The sequence below is a fragment of the Callithrix jacchus genome, chromosome 3 (assembly GCF_049354715.1).
Source record: "Callithrix jacchus isolate 240 chromosome 3, calJac240_pri, whole genome shotgun sequence".
NCBI classification, from domain to species: domain Eukaryota; kingdom Metazoa; phylum Chordata; class Mammalia; order Primates; family Cebidae; genus Callithrix; species Callithrix jacchus.
The window spans coordinates 146929958-146953182 of NC_133504.1; the positions used below are offsets into that span (position 1 = coordinate 146929958).

Sequence of the window (23225 nt, forward strand, 5' to 3'; positions counted from 1 at the left end):
TTTATCAATAAAGTGTTGATATTTTAATGTCAGAACTCATCTATTACAGCATGACAATAGTTTTCATTTTTTTAAATGTCTTTGATAATATAATATTAATTATTTAAAAGAAATTGGCTAGACAAATCACTTCACACAGTTCCAGAGTGATTGTGTACTATAACAAAAACAATCATTTATAATGCTCTGAACTAAAGATACTATAATAGTTCTATAATCATAATTCTGATGTTTAGAGCAATTGAAGAGGGACTCAGGTGTACATATTTTAAAGCTGTTTTAAAATGGTATATTTTTGAGAAGTAATATTACTTTACTGTTTTTGACTGTCTTTCCCTCCCCACTTGGTAAGAGAATAAATTTAGAAAATAAAAGGATCAGTTTCATATCTATATCATGATTGAAGACCCTTTCTCTTCTCTTTCTAGCCGCTGAGAAGTTTTGTTTGCTGCTTTAGTGCTTCACTAAATTTGGAATTCTTTGACAGCAATCGTGCTTTTATTTAGGAAACATTCCTTATACAGACAATACAAATAGTTTTGAAATATATGTACCGATAAGTAATTGTAGGACAGAGTTGGTTCCAATGACTTCAGCAGTAAAACACTGACATGACATTGTTGTCCTATGAAAACCTTATTTTAGTGAGAACATATTAGCGCATCGCATGTGGCATGCTAACCTGAGTAAAACTCCTTACAGTAAAAGCAGGAAGCAAAATATGGTATCAAGGAGGCAAGAGGGTGAGAAAAGTTAGGAACTGTTGTATGGAGCATTGTGAAAGAGGTTCCACAGTGGATTTTAAAGTTGGCTAGGAGTAGAATGAAATGAAATGCTATACAAAATAGGGATGCTATTCCAATGTTTCTAGATCAATTTTCAGATGGTGTACAATTAGAAGTTAACCCTGGGCCTTGGAGATAGGTTAAATAATGGAGAGGACAGTATGAGGAGTCTTTTACAAGTAACATAATGTGATGTGTATTTAAACTTATTCTTGTTTTTATTTCTGAGTTGTTTGCACAGAGGCATAGACATTTACTATGGTATTACTGGGGACACATTCAAACTGTTGTTGCTGATCTAACTACTTTTACTGAGGTTTGCTGGTGTTATGGATATAAACACAAAACAAAGTCAGTAATTTCTCTACCTCATGCCTTAATGATTTCCTTAAAGTACAAATTGATCTTTATCATAGTAGGTAAAAATAATTTAAACATAGAAATGAAGCTGTGGAAAAAAAAGTGGGGTAAGAGTAAAAACATTCTGAGGATATACAGTGTATAAAAGCAAACTTAGTACTTCTATTTTTAAAATGATTTGTTGTAGCCTTATATAAACATGCCTTCCTCTTTGGTAATTTTTAACTCTTCCTGGTTATAAACACTCCAAGAGCAGACTACAATACATGTGATTTTTGTTTTTTATTTTACTTCCAATCTTTCAATGTTACTCTTAAGACTACATATCTATAATTTGGTAATATAGTATGGATGGGAAATAATATACAAGTAATTCTTCTTTAGATAGTATTTCTTTGTTTTCCTCTTTTGAGAAAAGAATAAAATCTGGAGCTACAGAAGTAATTGACTCATATTCATAGTATTTAAATATTAGATATTAGATATTGTGACTTGCATTTAAACATGTTTGCAAATTTCTGATTCAAAATTATGTGAATTTATATTATGTGATTTTAGTGAGAACACATTGGTGCATTGTGATTTTAGTGAGAACACATTAGTGCATTTTTGTATTAAGAGTATTTACTTTTGAATTTAATCTTTCATTATGGTGTCTTTATAGTTGATATTAATCTTGCAAACAGATTTAATGAAGCTGAAAATATATTTGATGAGTTTCCTAAATATTGGCAAAAATTATTAGGCAAACACACACATACACATAGATATATACTACTGTAAATTGGAGACTTTCTTCTGAATATGTAAGATGGCAATATAGTGCCTCACTTGCTACCAGGAGGTAGGTTAGCATAGCGGTGTTCTTACTCTAGATTCATAAATACCACTTCAGTACATGACTTACGTAGGTTACTTAATCTTGCTGCTGTTCAGCTTTCTCATCAGTCAAATAAGGATAATTCAATTATCTCAGTAGTGGTTTACTGTGTCGTTTTTGTATTGCAAGTTATTTTTACATAAATCATACCATCACTGTGTACCTCATAATTACATATAATTGTAATTAGTCAAGCATGTTTTTGATGTATAAATAAGTTGAACGTGTTTAGAAAGTGTCTTGCACGAAGTTAAGTGCTCAATAATTTTTTTTTTTTTTGAGACCGACTCTTGCTCTGTCACCCAGGATGGAATGTAGTGGTGCGATCTTGACTCACTACAACCTCCGCCTTATGGGTTAGGCAATTCTCCTGCCTCAGCTTCTTGAGTAGCTGAGACTACAGGTGTGTGCCACCACACTTGGCTAATTTTTGTATTTTTAGTAGAGATGGGATTTTACTATGTTGGCCAGGCTGGTCTCAAACTCCTGACCTCAGGTGATCTGTCCACCTTGGCCTCCAAATTGCTGGGTTATGAGTATGAGCCAGTGTGCCCAGTCCTTAATAAATATTATTATTCCAGTTGTCCATTGCTGCTTAACAAAGTTCCTTGAAATTTGGTTAAAAACAGGATTGTTTTTGGTTTTCTTATTCACTTTTCTGTAGGCTCACCTAGGTGATTCTCACTGGGGATTTCTTATGCAGTTGTGGTGAAGTATTTCCAAAAATGGAGTTGTAGGAGTGCTTTTCTAACTCACAGGCCTGATGCCTGGGCTGAGAGAAGTACAACAGTAGCTGTTTGAGAATCTTTCTCTTTATGTGGCTATATTGAGCTTTCTCATAGCATGGCAGTCTCAGAAGTCAGACTTCTTATGTGGCAGCTGGTTTCCCCCAGAGTAAGAATTCTAAGTGACAGGAAGTGGAAACAGCAAATTCACTACTGCCCAGCATATAAACAAGCATACTGTTACTTCTGCCATATTCTATTAGTTAAAGTAGTCACAGAGTCCACTCCAATTCAAGACGTAGGCCTTGCCTCTCCATGGAAGAGAGTCAAAGAATTGTGGCCAGCTGCCATTGTTACATATATTGACATTATTGAATAGTCTATTTAGTGAATATCATCATTTCACACCTTTTTTGGCAGTTGAAAACTGTGAAATTTAGATGCCTTGGCCCTAGATCCTCTACACTGAAGCAAACATTAAAAGTGTCATCAAATAATTTGCCTTATAGTTAGTACCTGATTGCAGCCTATGACAAATAACACAAGCTGTTTCCCTTTGACCTGTATTATTTGATATGTTGTTGTTTATGCTGTCACTACCTAATAGTCAAACACTAATCCAGATAAGAGAATTTAGAGGAAGAACCATTTATTCTTTAATGAAACCCATAGAGGACACATATCTCTACATTCATAACACATGAACAAGACTGTGAGAGAACTGGGTCCTTGATGTTTTTCTAGGCAGGGTGTTAAAAGTAGAGGTCATTCAGGTTCTTGTAAAAGGAATTACGAGAGTAAAGGGGCTTCCTTCTAAACCTTTATTGAAAATAACAGCACAACTTCATAAATCAAGGAGACTTGTGTCACTGAAGCTATGCCACTGAAGCTATATCCTTCCTGATGATATTGCACCATTCCCTTAACTGTTCATTTAATTAGTTGATTAACTCCAGATCTACTACTGGGCAGTAACTGAGCCCTTAAGCAGCAAATTGAAGATAGACAAATTTGAAACTAGATTTTGAGGTGCAAATTTCACAGTTAGTCTATGTAAATAAGCAGATCACATGATCTAAGTAGAGCTGTCACTTCTGCCAAATAGCTTGCAAACCATTAGTTTAAAAAACAAAACCTTTCCAGAAGCATGAAATAGACCCTTTCATAATGTCATGTGGTCAGGCTGCTGGGCTATACATTTTGATATTACAGATAAAATACATTTTACAAGTGCTAGTATAGCTACATAACTACTTTAGATTAGAATTCTTTCTTGATCAAGACATTAATTTATGAATTGTTTTTTTTTTTAAATTCCATTGTTTGTTTCCTTTTTTAATCTTATTGAAATCATAGAATTGCAGCATGGTAATCAAAAAATAATAGCATGGTGATAAAATCAATTTCAAAGGGAATTTATTTACAAACATCTTGAAGTGTGTACAAATAACACATATGAACACTTCTGAAAAACCCTTTTATCTCTTATCTTTCCACCCATGTTCCACAGTTACTTCCATATCCTTGTGCCCAAAAGTCTCTATACACGCTTTCCTGAGACCCATGCCATGCCCACTCATCTCTTCATACTTTCTGTTTTCCTCCTGGCTCTCTGGTTTAATTTCTCCTTATATTGCATAACAAAAAAAGGAAAAAAAGAACTAACCTGACAGTTGGCAAAATCTGCTTTAGAGAGTTCCAATCACTCCTCTCTCTCAAATTGGATTTATGAGGGGATCCAGACTGAGAACAAAGGTGGGATGTTTGATATTTCAGAGACGGATGAGACTTATGTGAAAAGGAGAGGTAACACATTGTGCCTCTTCTTACTTTTAAGATTAAGACCTGGGTGGGAGTGGGAGATGGGAAAGTAAACGAAGTTTGTGTTTTGAGAGAAGTTAGGTGAGAGACGATCTTGCCATAGGAGACTTGTTTGTGTACTTCATTTGCAGAGTTCTGAAGGTGTCAGGCTCATAGAAACACCCTGCACAAAAGAATATATTTCTTGGCATCTTGTTCAATACAATATTTATCCCAGATGTTTTATTTTTGGTGAAAAATTAGTATTTATGTTTGCATTAAAATAAGTCAGTGTGGATTTGTTGGATGTTGACTTTGTACTTCTAGCTTCTGCTATCACCTCATTTTAAAAACTGTGAAATGTGTGCAGTAAACAGCATTATGATTTTAACACATGGACAAACCTGACAGACAACCAGCAATAGCCTGTCACTGTTTATCCGACCTTTCCAGGCCAAACCTTACTCACAGTGGTAAGGTTTGGCTATGTGTCCCCACCTAAATCTCATTTTTAATAGTAGTTCCTGTAATTCCCATGTGTTGTGGGAGGGATCCAGTGGGAGATAATTTAATCATGGGGTAGTATGGCAGTTTCACCCATACTGTTCTCCTGGTGGTGAGTAAGTCTCATGAAATCTGATGATTTTATAAGGGCAACCCCTTTCACTTGGCTCTCATTTTCTTTTTGCTGGCTGCCACATAAGACATCCCTTTGCTCTTTCTTCATCTTCTACCATGATTGTGAGGCCATGTGGAACTGTGAGTCAATTAAACCTCTTTCCTTTATGAATCATCCAGTCTGGGGTATGTTTTTATCAGCAGCATTAAAATGGACTAATACAACCATCTTTCTATTAAATACATCATTAAGGAAACTTACTAATAAGGCAAGGTGGTCTGGGACACTAGTGGCACAGGAAAATTAGAAAAACTAACAATATTGTAAATATATATCTTATTATTTACTAAAACTTACTATTTATGCAGTCAAATTAAAACATTGGAAATTCATTTGTCAAAAGAGTAAAACATCAACTATTACTGGGAATGTGATTTTCTATTCCATTCAAGCAATATTTAAAATAAATTATTACAGTAGAATATCAACTTAAATTGGGAAGAACACAAGGTAATAGGAGAAAGTAAATATTCGTATTAAATTGAGAAATCTGTGAGGCAGCTGTATTATTAGAATGGGCTGGGGTATGTACGTAATTAATACATCCAAACTGCAGTTGAAATATAAGCTGTAATTGTTAAAGTTCACAAATAGCATTATATGCAGTAATTAGATGAATCAAACTTTTTGTGATAAAACTGGAATTGAGTAAAGTAAACAAACAAACAAAAAAGATAGATGCAAGCATAATACCACATTTTGTTTCTTTGTTGTTTCCAAGCAGGATTCTACAAATATTTGATCCTTAAAAAAAAAACTTTGTAGCTGGGCGTGGCGGCTCAGGCCTATAATCCTAGCACTTTGGGAGACTGAGGCAGGTGGAGCACAAGGTCAAGAGATTGAGATCATCCTGGTCAACATGGTGAAACCCCATCTCTACTAAAAAAATGCAAAAATTAGCCAGGCATGGTGGCACATGCCTGTAGTCCCATCTACTTGGGAGGCAGAGGCGGGAGAATGGCTTGAACCCAGGAGCCGGAGATTGCCGTAAGCCGAGATTGCACCATTGCACTCCAGCCTGGGAAACAAGAGCAAAACTCTGTCTCAAAGAAACAAAAATAAAACTTTGTAAATAAAGTTAAATGATCTACAAAAATAGTACACTTTTTATAACAGAAAAATTTGTTGCATTGTGTTAAAATCATCTGAAAATTTTCAAAGAATTCAATTGTTGTGCCAATAAAATACAGGTTTTAAAAATGTAGCAGATTGCAGTTGTTAAAAACAAAGCACATGACACAGGAAAGTATTTAAAATACCCATTCAAAATTAAGAGATGTTATGAACAAATTTAATTGGATCTTAAATCTTATATAATATTTAACTTTCAAATTCTATAACTGTGCTTTGGAATATTTTAAATTTATACAAATTTTTTTCTTGGCCTTCTACTGTAAGTAATATAAACTCACATTTTTAGAGACATAACATTTAAAAGGCTTTTCAATTTGCAGGTTGTAAATTTACAAAACCTTTGAAAGAATCATAAATAACAAAAAATATTAATGAAATTTATCTCACACAAATATTTGCTCAAGAAAGTTTCTCTTAATAGAGGCAAAAAGAATGTACTTGCAAAAATATTTGGGCTGAAAAAATTTTAATCTGAAAAAAATATAAAGGATATTTTCTGTTTAGCAGGATTTCAGTAAGCTTATTTTATCAATTTAAAATACTATAACACATGGTGAAGAGTTAAGTGAAGATGCCAAAATTTTACATATATCACTCATAAAGTATGTATTTGAGAAGACTGTAGGCGATTTAAAAGTTTACAAGCAATAATATAATATTAAAATATATTTTTCAGAAAATACTAATGACCCTGTTTTATAGTCCAAAACACTAATTAAAATACATCAGCATACAGCAAGAATGATCATTTTATGATATTTTTAATGTTTGTCTTATCAATACAGGCTTTAAAACGTTTTATCTTTTTGCCTCAAGTTTTGCATCAAGGTGAGACAAGTGCAAGTGTTTTCTGAAAGGTCGGCTGACGACTCATTGGGCCTCAAAGTTAGAAGGAGACAGAGGAGAAAAATACAGGACTGGGGCCGGCTTTCACAGCTGAGGGTGTGTGAGGTGAGGGTGGTGAGATTCTTCCAGTAGAGGCCAAACTTGAGGGTTCCAGGTTTTTTCTGCTGTTTTCTGGCTACATTCCTCTCCCTCCAATTTCTTTGCCATAGTCAGTATTCAGCTATGTTAGATACGCTTTTTTTTTTTTTTTTTTTTTGAGACAGAGTCTCACTCTGTTGCCCAGGCTAGAGTGCAGTGGTGCAATCTTATTAAAAATAAAAAAGCTTTAGCTTTAGTATACAGTTATATCATTTTAATTTCTAGAACTACTTTCCAAAATGAATTTTGAATTACATTTTATTGGTCCACCAATATAAAGTCTCAAAATCTCAAAAATTAAGAAAACATATTGTAATTTATTACATTGCCTCCTTTCGCTTTTTTTTTTGAGATGAAGTTTCGCTCGTTACCCAGGCTGGAGTGCCATGGTGCAATCTCGGTTCACCGCAACCTCCGCCTCCTGGGTTCAGGCAATTCTCCTGTCTCAGCCTCCTGAGTAGCTGGGATTACAGGCACACGCCACCATGCCCAGCTGATTTTTTGTATTTCTAGTAAAGACGGGGTTTCACCATGTTGACCAGGATGGTTTCGATCTCTTGACCTCATGATCCACCCGCCTCGGTCTCCCAAAGTGCTGGGATTACAGACTTGAGCCACGCACCCGGCCTCCTTTCACTTTTAAGGATCTCAGTTTGGACATTTTTTTTTTCTTTTAGTTGGAGTTTTGCTTTTGTTGCCCAGGCTGGAGTGCAATGGCACGATCCCAGCTCACCACAACCTCTGCCTCCCACATTCAAGTGATTCTCCTGCTTCAGACTCTGGTGTAGCTGGGATTATAGGCATGCACCACCACGCCGGGCTAATTTTTTATATTTTTAGTAGAGGCGGGGTTTCTCCATGTTGATCAGGCTAGTCTCAAACTCCCAAGCTCAGGCGATCCGCCCACCTCTGCCCACCGAAGTTCTGGGATTACAAGTGTAAGTCTCCACGGCCGGCCTGGACAAAATATTATATGGTCATCATAAATAGCATTGTAGGTGGAAACACCTGACTCAATTCTTTTGTTTCCTTCATTACAGAGGGACTTATATTAGAAGAACACTCTTAACGTCTGTCTTCTTAGTTCCTGCTGTGGAGATAGCAATCATTTATCTGATTGGTCAGTTTGGTACATGCAGTCCTGCATGTGACAGCCTCTTCCTTTTGCCTGAGGCGGAAACTGCTCACAGGAAATGACATTTTACCCAACCCCTCCAGGCAGTAAAACGGAAAGACTCGGAATTTGCCTCTGCGCCATCTTTTGGCTGTTACCTGTGATATCCTTGGTAAGTTTGTCTAATTCTGGGGTTCAGTATCAGTAAGCTGAAAATTACAAGCCATGGTCTTCATTTGTTGTTCTAACACTTATCAGGAAATATTTTGGGATTTTTTTGGGGGCCACTTCTTTTGTTTCATTTCTCCCCGAGGGAATGGAAAGACATTACATTTTGGACCTTCCTCTCACTCCGACATCTAGGACATAGGATGGGAGTAAAAAGAACATGAAAAGGAGATGAATTCCATGTTGCAGAGTGATTTGTGTAGTTTTACCTTCTGGCATGGCTAAAGTGGGAAATGTTACACCCTGGCAGAATTGGTGGTCTAGGCAGTGATCACATAGGTTCAGCTGCAGTGGCAATTTTGCCCACAGGAGAGTGACCATTTTTATATAAGCAAGTTTGCAAAACTTGCAAAAGCCAACAAGCTTTGAGGGACTCAGCAAACAAAATCTGACCAGGAGTGGTGAGGCATCCCTACTAAACGGATCTTGGTCAAGTGATTATTGCTGCTTGGCTTTGAAATCTGTAGACACAGTTTTTCCTAAGTAGCTTTGACTGAAAGAAGGGTTTGACTTGGTCTTTCTGTGTATGAGCCTTATAGGTCTTAAAGTGTTTCTAGTATGGCCAGTGGTATTTGTGGGAAATGTTTAGTGCCAGGCGTACATAGGGGCATAGAAAGTCTGCTCAAATTCTGATCTTTTATGTTGTTTTGATTCCTCTTCAGAAAGGAGAGAGGGAAGTTTAGAGTGACAGATCTTGGAGTTCTGTGACTTGGCCTATAGATTTAAAAGTTGTTTCTATTTTTTGATCTCAGAGTGGCTTTGAATTTGACAATTGTATGTACTCAGGTCATAACATTTGATTTTTGAGGTTCACACTGTGACTCTACCCACAAGATATGCATATGGATATCAAGTTAGGAGATGGATATTAAATTAAAAGGGAATAGGAACCCTTCCTGTAAACAGCATATACCTTCTTCATAAATTGAGGATGAGAAACCATTCAATACAATTGTTAAAAAAGCAGTGACTGAGAAAACGTTTAAAAGTCTCATGATTGTAACATCTGGTTCTAAAAATCATTTTTGCTTAGGATTTTTAGGTGCTAGAGTAGTTCAAAATTTATGCTTCATTGTTAATAGAGAGCAGTGGAAAAATGGAAGCAAGAATAAAATAAATTAGAGTTGGAGAAAAAGGTTTTTAGGTGAAAATTTGGGAAATCAGGACACCAGCTTAAGAAAAATGAAGTAGAAAATGAGATTGAAGTTTAAGTAGACATCTATAAGAGGGAAATAGAGATTCCAGAGGATCTAAATGTTGTTTATCATACGATTGGTAAAAGAAGAGATGTTTAGTAGTTACTAGATTAAGATAAGGACCCAAGTCTCAAATTATTCAAAAAGAGAAAGAGGCAAGATCTCAAATGGAATGACACCTTCAAAGAGAGTCAAGAAATAGGAAATTATTAAGAAGTCACAGTTCAGGGATGACGTTAAAGGCAGTTAGAACCAAGGCTAGGAAAATCTGTTGAACTCACGAAGTATCATTAGGTGATTTTCAAGGTAATATAGCCATTGTAGATTTTGAATATTGGTATATTTTGTGCCTTGAAGGACTGCAACTAAAAATTAGGATTCAAGACAAGGCTCAAGCAAGAGGGGTATATTGGAAGGAGCCAGATGGGAGGGTAAATTCAAGCCGAGATAGACTAGATGTTGGTCTGATGAGAGAAGAGTTCCTGCATGGAATTATTTGTCTCAGGGAGGAAGAAGTCAAAATGTGTGTTTGAACAGTATACTTTTAGTAAATTCAAAATTGAGTGATTTCATTGTTATTGATAGAGAATAAGATTCTGGAACTTATGAACTAGAGGAGTATGTTAGAAAAAAGCTAATCCCTAGAAAAAATAAGGTAGTCAAGCATTCATTTCCAGCAAATAGCATTAATGCTGTATGTGTTGGAGAAGAGACCAAATTAATAAGTAGGTTAAGCAGTTAGAAACTCAACTTCTTAAGTTGATTTCATAGCTAAGAACAGCTAAAACTTTCTGAAAGATATAAGGACAGAAGAAAATAAAAATTAGAGGTGTGTTTCATTGTTGCAGAAAAATATGTAGCAGAAAAAATGCTATTTAAGGTCTGTACAATTTTATGATGAAAGACAATGCCTAAAGGAGCACATGGAGAAGAAACTGTTAGTTCCTGGAGGCACAGGCTTCAGAATCGTCAATTGAAGCTTCAGTTCAGGAATCTGCTGAGAGTGATTGTCCAGCTGAAATAAATAGGAACAGAGAGAAACCCTCCCTAAGAGGCAGGTCACCAACTTATCAATTCCATAAGGAGAAACAGTGGAAATAGCTACTGTAATATATGACTGAAATATATGCTTATCAGATAGTGGGCTCTGGATTGTAAGTTAGAGTCCCCTTTCCGATGCACCAAAGTGGCAGGAACTGAGGGCTCAGAGAAGGAATGAAAATGATGTTTTAAAAACAGATTATAGAGGAAAAATTTTGTACTGAATTAAAACCTGGGAGCCGGGCGCAGCGGCTCACACCTGTAATCCCAGCACTTTGGGATGCCAAGGCAGGCAGATCAGAAGGTCAGGAGCTCAAGACAAGCCTGGCCAGAATAGTGAAACCCCCATCTCTATTGAAAAAAAAAAAAAAAATTAGCCGGGCATGGTGGTGGGTGCCTGTAGTCCCAGCTACTTGGGAGGCTGAGGCAGGAGAACTGCTTGAATCCAGGAGGTGGAGGTTGCAGTGAACCAAGATCATGCTATTGCACTCCAGCCGGAGCAACAGTGTGAGACTCCAGAAACAAACAAACAAACAAAACAAAACAAAACAAAACACCTAGTAATCTTGATTGCAAATTTTTTTAACTTTTCTGGAAGGCAGGAATGTCTCAAACATCATTTTCTGAGAGAAGCAACAGTATGCTGAGTGCATTTACTCCCAGGTAGGATGAATCCTTAATGTTAATATTATCTTATTGATAGGAGTTTTCAGGATTATGTGTTATGTAAATGACAAGCATTCTGATGAGGCCGCAACCAAGAATATTTTCATGTCCCCTTCTTCCTCTGGAAGACATTCAGCTCTGTTTTCTAAGAACACAGTGTGCTTCGGGATAACTGCTGTAGGGTTTTGGAGTGTGGCTGTGTTTAAATTTCATAGGTATGGGACAGGTTTTTTTGAGTATATGTATTCTTTTATTATTGTTTATAAACCATACATTTGTAAAGTTAAAACAGATGGAAAAAAGTAAATTTAACAAATCTTATTCATATGTTTACCCATGCCTGCGGTTCTATTTATTTAGTTGTTTGTTACTTTTTTTAAGAAAAAATAAACTTGTATAATAGTTAAGTGTCCAAATACAGTCCTATGTACTTTGCAAATACTAACTCATTTATATCTTGTATCAACTCTCTGAGGTAAGAATTCCTATACTTCCCATTTAAAAAATAGGCTCAAAAAGATTTTAATTTGGAAGTGGCAGAAACAGACCTAAGACCTTAGAGTCATAAGTAGGTAGGTAATGCATTTAGTAGATTCTACCATATTATGTATACTTAATGTGCTGTCTTTTAAAATGCAAACACATACAAATATGAATCTATATTTATGTTTCCTTTTCTCTACAAAAGATTGCAAATTTTACACACTGCTCTGTACCTCATTTTTTTTAGTCAACAGCATATTTTCAGTATGTGGAAAACTTTTTCTTGTTGCATCAAATTAATATTTTGTGATGTGAATGTATCATAAACAGTTTCCTGTTAATGGATGCTTGCATGTATAAATTCCTAAACATAGAATTGCTGGATCAAAAGAAAAGTGCATGTGTAATGTTGTGTATGATAAATTTCTCCCTATACGTGTCGTACCATTTTGCATTCTGCTTATGGTGTGAGATCTGTTTAGAGTATTATGAAAATTTGGATTTTGACAATCTGATAAGTGAAAAATATTATCTCAGTGTTGTTTTAATTTGTAGTTTTTATTTAATAAGGATATATGAATGAGTTTTATATCTTTGCATTTCTTTAAGGGCCGTTTCTTTTTTTAACTTTTATTTTCTGGTTTATTACTGTGAATAAATGATTCCAAATTCTGCTTAAGAAAACAAGCCAGATTTTCCTTAAGATCCCGCTGGTTATTGGCTATATGATTTAGTTTAAAAAATTATTTATTATACTTTAAGTTCTGGAGTACATGTGCAGATTGTGCAGGTTTGTTATTTTTCTGTGAAGTGATTCTCATGTTCTTTGACAATTTTTAGGAGGTTATTAGTGTTATCTCCATTTGAATTCTAGCTGCTTTTTTTACATGATGGATCTTTTGCCTATGATGTGAGTTCCAAATATTTTTTCTGAAGTGTGTCATTTGCCTTTTGACCCTGGTTTTTCTTTTAATGCAGTACAATTTATCAGTATTTCCTTCTTAATGTAATGGGGTTTAGTCATTTAAAATATCTTTTTCACTCAGATATAATCAATTTGTGTGTTTTCATTTAGTACTTCATGGTTTCATATTTCCTTTTCTTTATACATTTAAATCTGATTCAGTTTTAGTTTTTCAGGGGTCATAGGAATATGGTGGAGATACAGCTCATCTTTTTGCAGATGATTATTTTTTGAGCCCTTTAAATGTAGCTAGGAAAAATTTGTCTCGATGTGACATAATTTCTGAATCCATGGAGGAACCACAGTCATGTATTGCTGAACAAAGATATATGTTCTGAAAAATGCATCATTAGGTGATTTCATCGTTTACAAACATCATAGAGTGTACTTACACAAACCTATATTGTATAGCTTACCACACACATAGGGTATATGGTATAGCTGATCGCTTCTAGTCTACTGACCTGTACATGTTATTTTACTGAGTACTGAAGGTCCTTGTAACACAATGGCCAGTATTTGTGTAGTTAAACATGTATAAACATAGCAAAGGAACAGCAAAAATACTGTATGAGATGAAAAGTGATACAATGAGGAGTCTACAGGACTAAAAGTTGTTCTGGGTAAGGCAGTGAGTGTGAGTAATGAGTGAATGTGAAGGCCTAGGATATTACGATATGCTACTGTTCACTTCATAAACCCTGAAACTTAGGCTACACTAAATTTATTTAAAAATTAAGTAATTGTGCTACAATGTTGCAGGTACTACAATGTTACTAGGTGACATGAATTTTCAGCTCCACTTTAATATTATAGTACAGCCCCATCATTGACTGAAATACTATGTGGCATGACTATACGCCCATTCCAGGTATTAAGAATGCCTCTGAGAGGTGGCAGAAGAAATTCATCATGATGTTTTATTGACTTTTGCCTAAGCATTCTGATTTGAACATTTCCAAGGTGTAGCTCATAAGGTTATGAAAATTTGATTATAGACTATAATTCCTTTGAGTATTAATGGTTTTTCATTTGAATTTCCAAGATGATTCAATTTTTGGACTTAAATTTATTCTTGGGAATTTAATAATTGAAAGGGCTTATTTTCAAATTTGGCACATCTCTATAATGTTAGAATTGTATTCTCGGTATTTCTTAAGTTGTTTGACCTCATTGGACCCCTGATGTGTTATGTTAGATATATACTTGTCATATTTTCAGCAAGATGTAGAATAGAAATCAGTTTTCAGCTTTAGATAGAGAATGACTACAGCTTTTTATTTATTTTTTTTGAGACAGCGTCTCCATCTGTCACGCATCCCGGAGTGCAGTGGTGTGATCTGAGCCCACTGCAACCTCTGACTCTCCAGTTCAAAGTTCAAGTGATTCTTGTGCCTCAGACTCCTGATTAGCTGGAATTAGCGGCATGCACCACCACACCTGGCTAATTTCTGTATTTTTAGTAGGGATGAGGTCTTTCCATAATGGCCAGGCTGTAGAATGACTACAGATTTAATTTAATGTAGTTTTGACCTACTTTGGATATTTCTGGGTTCAAAATCTTTTTTATTTTTTTTATTGCATTTTAGGTTTTGGGGTACATGTGCAGAACATGCTACATAGTTGCATAGGTATACATGTGGCAGTGTGCTTTGCTGCCTTCCTTCCCTTCACCCACATCTGGCATTTCTTCCCATGCTATCCCTCCCCAGATCCCCCCTGGCCCTCCCCTATTCCCCCCAATAGACCCCAGTGTGTAGTGCTCCCTTCCCTGTGTCCATGTGTTATCATTGTTCATCACCCACCTATGAGTGAGAATATGTGGTATTTCATTTTCTGTTCTTGTGTCAGTTTGCTGAGAATGATGTTCTCCAGGTTCATCCATGACCCTACAAAGGACACAAACTCATCATTTTTGATTGCTGCATAATATTCCATGGTGTATATGTGCTACGTTTTTCCAGTCCAGTCTATCATCGATGGGCATTTGGTTTGGTTCCAGGTCTTTGCTATTGTAAACAGTGCTGCAATGAACATTCGTGTGCATGTGTCCTTATAGTAGAACGATTTATAGTCCTTTGGATATATACCCACTAATGGGATTGCTGGGTCAAAGGGAATTTCTATTTATAGGTCCTTGAGGAATCACCACACTGTCTTCCACAATGGTTGAACTAATTTACACTTCCACCAGCAGTGTAAAAGTGTTCCTATTTCTCCACATCCTCTCCAGCATCAGTTGTCTCCAGATTTCTTAATGATCACCATTCTAACTGGCATGAGATGGTATCTCAATGTAGTTTTGATTTGCATCTCTCTAATGACCAGTGATGATGAGCATTTTTTCATATGTTTGTTGGCCTCATATATGTCTTCTTTCGTAAAGTGTCTGTTCATATCCTTTGCCCATTTTTGAATGGGCTTGTTTGTTTTTTCTTGTAAATCTGTTTGAGTTCTTTGTAAATTCTGGATATCAGCCCTTTGTCAGATGGGTAAACTGCAAAAATGTTTTCTCATTCTGTTGGTTGCTAATTCACTCTAGTGACTGTTTCTTTTGTCATGCAAAAGCTGTGGAGTTTGATTAGGTCCCATTTGTGTATTTTGGCTTTTGTTACCAATGATTTTGGTGTTTTGGTCATGAAGTCCTTGCCTACTCCTATGTCCTGAATGGTTTTGCCTAGATTTCCTTCTAGGGTTTTTATGGTGTCAGGTCTTATGTTTAAGTCTTTAATCCATCTGGAGTTAATTTTAGTGTAAGGTGTCAGGAAGGGGTCCAGTTTCTGCTTTCTGCACATGGCTAGCCAGTTTTCCCAACATCATTTATTAAACAGGGAATCCTTTCCCCATTGCTTTTTTCAGGTTTATCAAAGATTGTATGGTTGTAGATATGTTGTGTTGCCTCCGATGCCTCTGTTCTGTTCCATTGGTCTATATCTCTGTTTTGGTACCAGTACCATGCTGTTTTGATTACTGTAGCCTTATAGTATGGTTTGAAGTCCGGTAGTGTGATGCCTTTCACTGTGTTCTTTTTGCTTAGAATTGACTTGGCTATGCGGGCTCTCTTTTGGTTCCATATGAAGTTCAAGGTGGGTTTTTCCAGTTCTGTGAAGAAAGTCAATGGTAGCTTGATGGGGATAGCATTGAGTCTGTAAATTACATTGGGCAGTATGGTCATTTTCACAATATTTCTTCCTAAACATGAACATGGAATGTTTCTCCATCTGTTTGTGACCTCTCTTATTTCATTGAGCAGTGGTTTGTAGTTTTCCTTGAAGAGGTCCCTTATGTTCCTTGTTAGTTGTATTCCTACGTATTTTATTTTCTTTGTAGCAATTGTGAATGGCAGTTAGTTCTTGATTTGGCTTTCTTTAAGTCTGTTATTGGTGTATAGGAATGCTTGTGATTTTTGCACATTGATTTTGTATCCTGAGACTTTGGTGAAGTTGCTTATCAGTTTCAGGAGCTTTTGGGCTGAGACGATGGGGTCTTCTAGATATACTATCATGTCGTCTGCAAATAGAGACAATTTGGCTTCCTCCTGTCCTATTTGAATATCCTTTATTTCTTTTTCTTGCCTGATTTCTCTGGCTTGAACTTCCAGTACTATAATAAATAAGAGTGGTGAGAGAGGGCATCCTTGTCTAGGGCCAGATTTTAAAGGGAATGCTTCCAGTTTTTGCCCATTCAGTATGATATTGGCTCTTGGTTTGTCATAAATAGCTTTTATTATTTTGAGATACTTTCCATCAATACCGAGTTTATTGAGGGTTTTTAGCATAAAGGGCTGTTGAATTTTGTCAAAGGCCTTCTCTGCATCAATTGAGATAATCATGTGGTTTTTGTTTTTGGTTCTGTTTATGTGGTGAATTACGTTTATAGACTTGTGTATGTTGAACCAGCCTTGCATCCCCGGGATGAATCCTACTTGATCATGATGGATGAGCTTTTGATGTGCTGTTGCAATCAGCTTGCCAGTATTTTATTGAAGGTTTTTGCATCTATGTTCATCATGGGTATTGGCCTGAAGTTTTCTTTTCTTGCTGAGTCTCTGCCGGGTTTTGGTATCAGAGTGATGTTGGTCTCGTAAAATGTTTTGGGAAGGATTCCCTCTTTTTGGATTATTTGGAATAGTTTCAGAAGGAATGGTACCAGCTCCTCTTTGTGTGTCTGGTAGAATTCGGCTGTGAACCTATCTGGACCTGGGCTTTTTTTGTGTGGTAGGCTCTTAATTACTGCCTCAACTTCAGACCTTGTTATTGGTCTATTCATAGTTTCAGCTTCCTCCTGGTTTAGGCTTGGGAGGACACAAGTGTCCAGGAATTTATCCATTTCTTCCAGGTTTACTAGTTTATGTGCATAGAGTTGTTTGTAATATTCTCTGATGATGGTTTGAATATCTGTGGAATCTGTGGTGATTTCCCCTTTATCATTTTTTATTGCATCTATTTGGTTGTTCTCTCTTTTCTTTTTTATCAGTCTGCCTAGTGGTTTATTTTGTTGATCTTTTCAAAAAACCAGCTCTTGGATTTATTGATTTTTTGAAGGATTTTTCGTGTCTCTATCTCCTTCAGTTCTTCTCTGATCTTAGTTATTTCTTGTCTTCTGCTAGGCTTTGAGTTTTCTTGATCTTGCTCCTCTAGCTCTTTCAATTTTGACGATAGGGTGTCAATTTTGGATCACTCCATTCTTCTCATGTGGCCACTTATTGCTATATATTTTCCTCTAGAGACTGCTTTAAATGTGTCCCAGTGATTCTGGTATGTTGTGTCTTTATTCTCGTTGGTTTTGAAGAACTTCTTTAGTTCTGCTCAAGAAGCCAAACTACCCATGTTAGAACAAGAAAAAACAGATTTTCTCTGCTTATTTAAGGGCAAGCAGGCATCTGCCCACCTCTCTTTCTGTAAGGGTATCCTTGGAAACATAATGGGCCTGATTCCTAACTCCAGCACTTTGGTATGTAAATAAAAATCTCCCCACGAGCCAGATAGCCCTGTGTGGCAGAGACCTAGAGATGTCTCCAAGCCATGGGTCTCATTCTTCCTTAAAATATAAATATCTAGGAATTTTCTCCTCAGTGCTTCTACCCAGTATTTAAGTAACTATCCCAGTATATAACCTTTTGACTTTGGGAGTGCTAAGTTTAATTTTGGATCAGAACAGTTAGCTCCATCATGAGGGAAACAAAATGCTACAGATTTAATCCTGTGGTTTGTGAATATGTTTTTATGAGAAATGAAATAAAAGATTCTCTGACTATATAGTGAATATATTTCCATGTTGAAGGAGGCTTGGGCTTTTTATAGGAACACTGAGAAATCTAGGGATGTTCTATTTCTCCATATATCCATTACATGACTTTTTGTCATTTGCACTTGATAAAACTGTTAACACTATACCTGGAACATAGCAAGCACTCTACAAATAATAGCTTTTATAATAATTATTATACTGTTATACCCGAGCTAGATTAAACAGAAGCGCCACGCTCTGAGTTTGTTGAGAGTTCACTTTTAATGCCGGCATCTGAGTCAGCTAGAGCTCAAACCTCTGGGCCACGAACAAAGGGCAGTCAACATTTTTATACCAGTTTAGGGTCAGGGGGCAGTAAGCAGATTATTACAGAAGCAGAAGGAGCAGGTTAGAGGAAGGGGGCGGTGCCTAACAAAAAAGTTCTACTTAAAGTTGTTTTTTACTCAGGATGTTGGATAAGCAGTTGCACGGTTCCAAGTACAGGATGTATAGGCCAGTGGGCCCTGTTTCTCGGAAAACTGGTTTACAAAGATGCCAGATGTCTCAGACCACAAGCTCTCAGAACAGAATGCCCTACATAGAGCAGGGTGGGCAACACAGCTCAGGGTGGGCAAAATGGAGTTAGCAGGGTTGTTTAAAATGTATTCATTGTCGCCAAGCTAAGGTATTTCAATACTTAGTATTATAGGATGTCAAAATGTCTGTGTAATTGTTTCAGAAATAATCATTAAAATGGAAATTAATTTTGCATTTATTTATTTTGTTTACGAAATGAATTTCTGGATGAAATTTAAATTGGATAGAGTCTATCATGAGCCTGAAGACCTACAGAGCAGAATCTACACTTTCTCATGGAAGGCCAACTATTTAGCTCGTGACTCACTGTCTCTCTCTCATTGGTGTAAAGCACCCCACACATACATAAATGCACAGATGCCTCTCTCTCTCTCTCTCTCTCTCACACACACACACACACACACACACCCTTTGTTAAGCTGGTATTCTTGACTTGCATTTAGATTTCCATTTTCTTTAGGGTTTTATACCTAGGAATTAAGACTGAATCTTCATCTTCCTGTAGCTAAACCCAATTGTTATATGCTCTCTTACTTACTTGCCTTTCTTAATTCTTCTTTTAGATTCTAGTTACAAGGTTTCACATTCTTTTTATTTTCTAATATTGTTACAGGTTTTCAAATAAATGGATATCGAAATCTAGCTTGAGAAACAAAAACTGCTACAGATGGAATTACTAGGATACAGTACAGTATAGTGTATTTTTAAACTATAGTAGTTGAAAGAGGAGAGGGATCAATACAGGTAGGTTGGAGTAACTGATATTTTTTAGTAGAGAAAGAGGGAAATGAGTTGGATCTGATTTTGTATAATAGGTAAGTAAAGAAGACAGCATATCACATATGGGGATTTATAAGAACTCAGATAATTTCTTGAACATATTTGTTATTTTTTTCTCTACCATAGTAAAATACAGCACTGAACGAATAAGAGGTGATGAATAGCCCCTTCTTTCATGAGTTTACACTATACTAGGTTTATAGTGCACTGTGTTCATTCATTAATTCTATCAATGAATTTGATAATCTAATTTTATAATTTGGGAACAGAAGGCTATATCGAAATGGATATTGGGCCAGACCAAGGAGTTCAAATCAGATGCTACAGAAAATGTAGCATCAACAGGTTTTTAAACACAGATGTGAAATAATGGGAAACAATATTTTATGAATATTCATCAAATTAAATTAAGCAGACTGGGCACAGTGGCTCATACTTGTAATCCCAGCATTTTGGGAGGCTGAGGCCAGTAGATCTCTTAAGCCCAGGAGCTTGAGAACAACCTGGGCAACACAGCAAGACCCCATCTCTACAAAAAATAAAAAGAATTAGCCAAGCATGGTGGTGCATGCCTGTAGTCCCAGCTGCTTGGGAGGCTGAGGTGGAGGATTGCTTGTGCCTGAGAGGCTGAGGTTGCAGTGAGCAATGATCATACTCCAGACTGTGTGACAGAGCAAGACCCTGTCTGAAAAAAAGAAACTGAGTGGAAAGATGCTGAGAAATTTGAATCAGGATGGCCAATTAGGGAAATACTGGAATAATTCAAGAGTAAATGATAAGAGCACCTGATATAGGTTTGGCTTTTGGAGAAGACGATTCAGAAGAAGAGTCCAAAGTTCTTGTAGACTTGTAGACAAAGTTATGAATGGAATAAAATAAGTAATTCAGAGATAACTTGAGGATTTGGAGAAAATAATATAAATTTGGAAGGGAAGGTGTCAGTGTGGTAATTTTTATGCATATTTAGATATGGCCAATGACCATATCCAGGAGAAAAATCGCTTTAGACATTGAATATATAGTACTGGGATTCTGGGCAGGACATACAGTTTCAGACTTCTCCAACCTAAAGGTGACAGCAGTCATAAGAATGAATAAGCCTTTTGGGTTACAAGGCCAAAAGTTAAACTTAGAGGAAGTCCATAGAGAGTAAGAAGGAGAAACAGAGAGGTGGAAATCAGAGAACATAGCCAGCATAGTTAGGGAAGCTGAGGAAATAGTAATGTCAAGTTAATGTGGTTAACAATACCAGAGTTAATGTGAGGTAATAGAGAATGAGGTCTGCTAAATTCTCATTAATTTTCTGGCTTAAAGTATGATGCAGGATAGGGGTGAAGTGTATAGTGGGGGACCTCTTGTGTCCATGTAAACATACACTTTAAGCCACTGTCATCATTATTGCAAACTGATTTGTCAGATGAATTGGGAATGGGCTCTTTAATTTGAGAACTAGAGAGGAAGGAGGGATGGAAGTATGGACAGGGATGGGAGAGCAGTGCTTAGTTGACAGCTGTGGTATCCTGAGGGGTCCATGCTACAGAATACTTGAGAGAGAACAATAACAGACTAGTTATTAATTTTGTTTTTTCTGATCATATTGGGAATGATGAGGTACTCTTTTTATTAGCAACAATTAAAATGTTGTCTGTTGAATGAAAGTAAAGGAAAGGTGACTCAAAGAAATACAATTTGTCCTAATACTCAAGAGGAGACTTAGCATTCTTCTGAGACAGAGAGAAAGAATCCAGCTGAACTGGTGTTGGACTGATATTTTTTGATGTGGATAAATATGAGAAGAAATCTAGAGAGATATCAATTCCTTTTCTTTCTTAAGACCTGAGACATGGGTGGTGGTGGAGTTGTAATCTTTACTTTACAAAAGAGCTAGCAGTTCCATGACAGGGCCTTCGGCCTGAGTGACCTATTTTCCCAGACAGTTGCCCCTGTCTTGACCCTGCTTGTTTCTGGTTCTGTTGTCTGTGCCCTTGGGGTGAGGCTAACACAGGACAATTGGGAAGCCAGCCATAGCTTACAAAACAAGCCTTCAATTGTCATTTTAATGGGTATACTATTTCACCTTAATTTAATTTCCCTACCTCCAAGAATATATCTTGTTTTGTAAGTTCACAAGCTGGCACATCATCCAGAGAGACTATTTATTTTCTTATCTTTTTCACACAAAGGCTGAGATTATTCTTGCAACAGTAATCAAGATCTTCTGTCTTTGGGTTGCAAAGAAAATGCATTCAACTGTACTTGAAAGAGAAAATTGAAATTCGGCTACAGATGATAAAGCACATTCTACTTCTCTTTCAGTTTTGTCTGTCATAGCAGCTGAACTGCATTAACAAAAGTAGAGGATGCCTGTTGCCTGCTATTGGCAAAAAATACAATATTCATTGTCCAAAACTGTGTCTGAGGTGTGTTGTAGTCTACTTCTATTAAGGAATCTTGTTCTTTTGTTTTCTTTCTTTTTGTTAATTTTAACATGGTACAAAATGAACCAGGAAAACAGTCCCCAGAGGAAGGTTTTTCCACTAGCAACTGTGAGTCTTTTAGAAAAATGATCAAATCTTATAGGCTTGCCTATTTTAACAGTTTTACAGTGCTGGTGTAATTGTTTCAGGAAATAATTATGTAGACTTATTAGTATGCTTAATGCTGGCTTTAATTATTTATTGCATTTATTGGATATATAAGTCCTAAAATTGCCACTGGGTAGATCTACCGATAGCATAACTGCTACAGTGATAAAAAAACATCTAGAAATAAAAGTAGGTTGGTACCTCTGAGGTAGAGATTTCCATAAACAAAGAGTGCATTGCCGAATTTTCCTTTTCCCCATTAGACCATCTCATGGGCATGCCAGTTGTGAAACCATAGTCAATTTTATAGATACAGAAAGGTAAGAATAAAATATGAGTTTATAGTCATGTATATGCATAAATAATCATTTTTAGTCAGCTATATAACAAGAGGCCAGGGGCACAAGTCTTGGCAAAATTGTGAAGTAGGAATAGTTAATGTTCAGATACTTGTTGCCTGTGCATTGTGTGTTTAATAATATCACCTTCTCCAGAAACCTCCTTGATTTTTTTCTCCCCTCCAAATTTATTTATTCTCAAGAAGGGATGAAATTAATCCATACTGAGGTTTAACTGATAATAAAAGTGGTGAACATGCAATAGAAATAACTCTTTGAGACCTATAAGGCTTCAAGTCTAATTGTAATTATTTTCTAGCTAAGTAATTTTACTGAATTTCTCCCTTAGGTGATCAGGGTTTGGTGCAAACTGAAGATCATATAATTTTAGGGCTTTGAAAAATACAGAACAATGTATATAAATTAAGAAACTAAATGTGTAAATACACAGGAAAATGACAAATCAAAAAACTGCAGAAATACAAGTAATTTTTAAGTAACTTCCTAATAATACTTTGTTAAAAAAAAAGCGTTTATTTTAGGTTTAGGGATACATGTGCAGGTTTATTATATAGGTAGCCATGGGGGTTTGTTGTACAGATTATTTTGTCACCCAGGTCCTAAGCGTAATACCTAATAGTTATTTTTTCTGTTCTT

General features: G+C 36.3%; 1 protein-coding gene across 32 annotated transcripts in view; it reads left to right on the plus strand.

Moving 5' to 3' along the window:
• The first annotated feature begins 8550 nt into the window (after positions 1-8550).
• Positions 8551-23225, plus strand: part of COX7B2 (cytochrome c oxidase subunit 7B2) — a 130537-nt gene continuing 115862 nt past the window's right edge. For 15 of the 32 annotated variants that reach the window (XR_013533131.1, XM_035293766.3, XM_054253383.2 and 12 more), the window contains exons 1-2: positions 8551-8633; positions 19479-19609. The gene's annotated coding sequence lies outside the window, so the exon portion shown is untranslated. Of the gene's footprint in view, positions 8634-11524; positions 11590-19478; positions 19610-23225 lie in introns of all 32 variants that reach the window. The other 17 variants (XR_008480240.2, XR_008480241.2, XR_013533130.1 and 14 more) reach the window with 3 other exon arrangements.